Raw genomic sequence first — 7,091 nt, forward strand, 5'->3', positions numbered from 1 at the left:
CATCAATTGCACTAAATATGGTACTTCAGGACCAATAAATTCTTCATTATCTTCTCGGTGTCTAAATATATCTTTCTTTATATCCAATGAACGGACTTCCATTAGAATATTTAATGGATGTGCTTTGTCCATATAAAATCTTTTCAAAATTGTTTCTGTATAAGTTGACTGATAAATAAATATTTCATCTCCTAAATGCCCAATTTGCAACCCAAGGCAAAATTTTGTTTTTCCGAGATTTTTCGTTTCAAATTCTTTCTTAATATATTTTATTGCCTTTGAAAGCTCTCCAGTAGTTCCAATTATATTCAAGACATCAACATATATAGTTATGATAGCAAATCCTGGTTGTGATTCTTTATAAAAACATACGGACATACTGGATTATTTTGATATTCTTCTTTCAATAAATATCCACTCAAGCGATTGTACCACAACCGTACTGATTGTTTCAATCCATATAGTGATCTCTGTAACTTTATTGAATACCATTCTCGAGAATCTGATGTATATGTTTCAAGTACCTTAAATCCTTCTGAGATTCTCATATAAATATCACTATCAATAGATCCATATAAATATGCTGCGACTATATCCATAAGATGCATATTTAGACTTTTATACACAGTTAAGCCAATTAAATATCTTAATGTAACTGCATTCACCACTAGAGAATACGTCTCTTCAAAATCTGTAAAAAAAACTTGTGCAACTACGTTTGCTTTATATCTTATGGCCTCATTATTTCCATTTATTTTTCTCACAAATACCCATTTGTATCCCACAGGTTTAACACCTTCTAGTTTTCGGACTACAGGTAAAAAAACCTGACGTTTTGAAAGTAAGTTTAATTATGTCTCGATTGCTTCTTTCCACTGAAGCCAACTTTTCTATGTCGACATTTTTCAACAAATTTTGGTTTAGGATCCTCATTTTCAGATATAATATGAAGAGCAACATTATAAGCAAAAATATTGTCAATGATTACATTTACATAGTTTGTTGAAATCTCATTATTATCTTTAGGTATTTCACATTTCTCACTAGTCATGTCGATGATTTCTATGGTTATTTACATCCTCAATCAAAATTTGTTCACTTTTTCGTTTTCGAGGATTTTTATCTTTGGAACCCATTGGTCTACCAAGCTTCTATATGTTCCAGACTCATTAGTGACAACTTGTTGTGTTGGGATATCAATTTTTATGGAACATTTGCAGCTGGTATATGTAACTAATTGATTTGTACGGGGATTTAAATGAGACAATAACGATGCATTCCATGTAATTTCTTTTTCCAACTTTTTAATTCCTTCTAATGTTAGAAAATTTGTCTCATTAAAATGACAATCAACAAATCGTGCAGTAAATACATCACTCATCAGGGGCTCAAGATATTTAATAATTGATGGAGAATCATATACAACATATATTCCTAACCTCCTTTGAAGACCCATCTTAGTGCGTTGTGGTGGAGCAATTGGAACATATTATGCACGTCCAAAAATTCTCAGATGGGAAGTATTTGGTTCATGACCATAAGCTAATTGTAATGGCGAGTACTTATGATAAGCTACTGGCCTAATGCGTACAAGTGACGCTGCATGCAAAATAACATGTTCCCATACAGATGAAGGAAACTTAACTCTCATATGTAATGGTCCTGCAATTAATTCAAACGTTTTATAAATGATTCTGCTAATCCATTTTGTGTATAAACATGAGCTACAAGATGTTCAACACTTATCTCAATTGACATACAATAATTATCAAAATCTTGGGATGTAAATTCACCAGTATTATCAAGACGAATGATCTTAATTGTATAATTAGGCAATTGTGCTCTTAACTTAATTATTTGAGCAAGTAATCTTGTAAATGCAAGATTTTGACTTAATAATAAGCACATGTGTGATCATCTGCTGTATGCATCTATTAATACCATAAAATATCAAAATGGTTCACTTGGGGGTTAATGGGTCTACATATATCACAATGAATTCGTTCTAAAAATGCAGGTGTTCAGTCCTCACTTTAGTTGGTGATGGTCTAATTTTTTCTTGAGAGCAAGCATCACATGATAATTCATTAGATTGAAGAATCTTTTAGTTCTTCAATGAGTATTCATTTGAATTTTCAATAATTTTTCTTATCATTATAGATCCTGGATGACCCAATCGGTCATGCCAAATTGTAAATATGTCTAGATTCATGAACTCCAGGTTCATTGTTGCACATGTTTTAATTACTCGTATTTACTTGAGACAGTAGATATGATATATAGATATTCCACATTATTCTTACTATCAGTATCAATACGATAACCACTATAATGTATATCTTTAAAACTTAGAAGATTTCTCTTTGATTGACTAGATAACAATGCATTGTCAATTGTAAATCTTGTTCCTCTAAGGAAAAATAATATTTTCTTTTTCAAAACCTTCGATCAAGTTTACAAAACCTGATATTGTATTTACTTTTGCTTTCAGCATTGTCAATTTAGAAAAATATTTTTTATTTGTAAGTATTGTATGTGTAGTTACACTGTCTGCCAAATATAGATCTTTTTTGCTCATTTTTTAGTCATCTAACATATGAAAATGATCTATGTTTCTTCATTAAAAGAAAATAATTACAATAAGAAAAACAACGCTTAAAATATACAAACGTTACTAAAAAACATGAAGATAGATAAAAGAAAATGACAACATTAAGTATAGATATTATAAAGTTAAAAGAAACACTTGATGTGCCACCAACTGTGTCAATCTTCTCTTCAGGAGATTGTCCGCTACATCCAAATTTGTCATATGAGATGGGTCAAATATGTTATTATCATGGTATGCAAAATTTGCTTCCACATTTTTCTCTTTTTCCTTTAGAGAAGCGTGATAAAGGTCAACTAAGTATTTTGACGTATGACAAATACATGACCAATGCCAAGTCATTTCGTATCGGAAGCATTTATTTTCAACACTCTTTGAACTTTTATCTAGGAGAGTTTTTCCTTTGTGATCTTCATTTTGTGTGATTCTTTTGAAATTTAAATGATTAGAATGATCACCACAAAAATAATAATTATTTATTCTTCTGCCACGATCACGATCACGATCCCGACCACGACCTCGATCACGATTATTATTAAAATTCACAGCATCCACTTCAGTGAATGGTGTTGTTCTAGTTGGTCGAGATTCATGATTTTTCATCAATAACTCGTTATTTTGTTCGGCCACGAGAAGACATGGAATTATTTCAGAATACTGTTGAAAACCTCTCTCTCGATATTGCTGTTGCAGAAGCATATTTGAGACATGAAATATAGAAAATGTCTTCTCTAGTATATCAACATAAGTAATTTTCTCTCCGCATAACAATAAATTTGAATTGATTTTAAATAACGCGAAGTTGTAACCACTTACTGATTTGAAATCTTGTAGCTCAAGTGCATCCACTCATAACGAGTTTTAGGAAGAATAACTGTTTTTGGATGATCATACCTCTCTTTCAAAATATTTCACAAGATACAAGGATCTTTTATTGTAAGATACTTCATTTTCAATCTCTCGTGGATATGATGACGAAAGAAAATCATAGCTTTTACCTTGTCCTGATTGGATGTTATATTTCCTTCTATAATAGTCTCCCCAAGATTCATAGCATCCAGGTGGATTTCAGCATCAAGTACCTGTGACAAATAATTATTGTCTTAGTATCAAGGGCGAAAAATTCTAATTTTGTGAGATTTGTCATAGCAACACTATCATGAATATTGTATTTATGTTAGAAATTTAATGGATATTGAATAAGAAAAATAGCATTAAATTTATTTATTATAACGAAGAGGGAAAAACCGACATACCTTTAGGACCTACCTTTAGCGAAAAAATGACAGGAGCTTGTACTGATAACGTATTGTGAAATTGAGGAACACAACGGCAATATGGATATGAAAAATACAATATAATAATATTTTTATATAATAATAATAAATAAATAAATAATAAAATTAAAAATAAAACAACTAAAAACATAAAATAACCAAAATCATGAAATTAGATAATATGAAAATTAGTGGAAGTGGAATTCTCACAAATGTATGTGTGATTTTAAGATCCACCAAATGCCACTATTTATAGACAAAGAGGCAAGTACAATGTGGACTTATATGAACGCCAAACATGAATAACTACAAGCACATGGACAACATGAATAGTGACACATGACCTTTGGGACACTAAGTAATGAATATCTATTTTTTATTATAATATTCATAATAGTAGAAAACTTTAAGACATAGTTTTTAATATGAAAATAAAATTTTTGAATAAATATTTAAACTTAAAATATTTGACATGAAATTTATAAATATGGAAATATATAGAAAACCTATAAAAGAATATATGGATGATTAAAATAAAAATACATATGATTTAATTTCAATAAAATTTTAAATTTTGAGATAACAATAGTACCTCTTTATCTACTAAAATAAGTTTATGGATTCTCAAAATTATATTTTGACGTGATTCAATGTTTTTTACAAAGAAATCTTTTTTTTCTGGAAAATTTCTCTCAACAAAAACCATCTCTTTGACATTTGGAAAAAAAATTTGTATTTTAATTGTTCTATGAAATAGTGTGTATAATTTATATGAAATGGGCTGCATAAGTTTTGTTGATGCCAAAATTTGGTATCAAATGAGAATTTGTAATTTTTAGGAAGAATTGAATGATTGCCTTGCAAAAGAGGGAAAAAACTCACACCGTTGTGGTGCTTGACCACAAACATTCCGACGATCAAGTTAGTAATGGTTTAGAGTGTTAGAGAGTAGAGAGTTTTAGGATGTATTTTAGAGTATCTCAAATGTCACGAGTCATATTGTTTATATAGAAATAAGTTTTTGTAATGGTCATTCGCTAATTAACTTCTCAAGTTATTAATCAAGTCGTTGCTAACTGTTGTAAATTGTTGAACTTATTTCACCAGTGATCCAAGTATGTGCCGAATTATAACGCTTAGGCAAAATTTTTATCTTCTAGGTTTGACCTCCTCAAACTTTGTGACAGTCTCCATGGGTCGGTCTCTATACTTAGACATTATGGACTTTATGGTTGATCCTATGGGTCGATCTCCATACTTAGCCAACTAAACTTATGGTTTGATGGGACGACTCTACGAGTCGTCTCCTAGTCAAACCCACAAGAAGTTAAAAATTAATTTATAAATACAAATAAAAGTAAGATATACGAAATTTTGTTTTCGCTATCATGTTTGTAGGAAACGTCTGAAATTGAAAAAAAAAAAAACCCAAAAGAAAAAAATAAATGAAAAGTTAAATTTAAATTATTAATTCTAAAAAATAGAGCGATGCAAAATTTTGTTTTTGTTATTGTGTTTGGGGAAGAAGTATAAAACTGAAAAAGAAAAGTTCAATTTTTTTTAAAAAACTGTGAATTAAAAAAAAAACGTTTTGGGAGTTGATGGTAAGAGATTGTAATAAAGAAAGTAATAAGAATATGTATAATAGATTAAAGAGAATTTATTTTAAGGGAAAAAAAAGGGAAGGAAATGGAAGATTGTGGTTGGACTGAAAAATCCCACATCGGAAAAGTTTGAATGAGGAGACAAAGGATTGCTATAAAAGGGGATTAATGTGAAAGGAAAAATCATACCTTTCTCGGCCTTTTGGCTAAGATCAAGTGTAGTATCTGTTCTTATCAGTTTAATATCTGATACGTGGTCATTGACCCACATGATATTAAATTAATTTTTTAAGGGGCAGGCCCACCACGGTAGCTTTGCTATCGGGGCCTTCGGCATCTCTTTTGCGTTGCACTACTGCATCGGCTGGCGCACCCCTCCAAACTTGAGTTTTAAAATTTTTCTTTTTTTTCGTTGCCTTGCCAAATAATTTTATTTATATTATTAATTATTAATTTATAGTTAACACGTGGGAATTCATTTTAGAGTGTAAAGAAAAAAATATTTGAAAAAAGAAGATAAAATAAAAAAAAATAAACGAAAAAAAGTATTATAAAATTTAAATAAGGTGCAGTATACATTATTTTATTACATATTATTATTATATTGTTTTTTTCTATATCTGTGTTCTCGTTATGTCTTCTTATGTTCCTCAAATTCATCATCAATACGAGCTCTTATCGTTTTTCTCGCTAAAAGTAGATTCTAAAAGTACTAATAAATTTAATGTTATTTTGCATATTTAATATCTATTAAATTTCTAATATAAATATTGAGACTGTTGACAAATCTCACAAAATTAGAATTTGACGTCCTTGATATTAACATCAGTAATTATTCTTCATGTGATAATAGTGGAGCAGTTTCCAATTCTAAAAAACCAAAGCCATAAGCGCAGAAAGTACATTAAGTGCAAATATCATCTCGTCAAGGAGATAATGCATCGAAGAGATGTGATCGTCACACAGATAGCCTCTAAAGACAACATTACTAATCTGTTTACTAAGGCCCTCACGGCTAAAGTGTTTGAGGGTCACCTAGTGAGTCTAGGATTACGGATTATATAAATCTAGAGCGAGTGGGAGAAGTCTTGGGTATGGGATGCCCTAGTTTAATGTATTTATGTTTTTCTCTCACACTCAATATTGTATATGTTGGGATTGATGGTCCTAATTCTCCCGGAGTCTCATAGCTTGTAATTTATACACGTTGTTATGAATAAAATAAGAGTTATTTTATCTGGCATTTACTCATATCCAATCAACAAAGCTCCATGGTTATCGTATGTAAACTTAAGCATGTATATGAGATATACAAGTGGATCATGCCTTAAGTGATAACCTAAATAGGTATGTAGTATAAGGATTAAGGAGGGATACTTGATTCTGGTGACACTATAGATACAGTCTGCTTTGTAGAGGTTTGCAAGTATTGTGAACTACTACAGATGGTAGATCATGACCATTCATGTGGAGACATACGAGTGGGAGTGTCCTATATAAAGAGTTTGTATAAGACTGGACCACGAGATGATTCGTCTCTGTATATAACGCCGTTGATACTAGAGACTTACATGTCACCTAAACGACCATAGGTGACATGAT

The 7,091-nt window shown here is 30.6% G+C and overlaps 1 non-coding gene across 1 annotated transcript; it reads left to right on the top strand.

The window, feature by feature from the left end:
• The first annotated feature begins 5,674 nt into the window (after positions 1-5,674).
• On the top strand, positions 5,675-5,867 carry LOC120080648 (U2 spliceosomal RNA). The gene has a single exon (XR_005482600.1). It is a non-coding gene; the product is annotated as a U2 spliceosomal RNA (small nuclear RNA).
• The last annotated feature ends 1,224 nt before the right edge of the window (positions 5,868-7,091 follow it).

Source organism: Benincasa hispida, chromosome 7, assembly GCF_027475165.1.
Source record: "Benincasa hispida cultivar pf3 chromosome 7, pf3_genome.v1.1, whole genome shotgun sequence".
Taxonomy (NCBI): domain Eukaryota; kingdom Viridiplantae; phylum Streptophyta; class Magnoliopsida; order Cucurbitales; family Cucurbitaceae; genus Benincasa; species Benincasa hispida.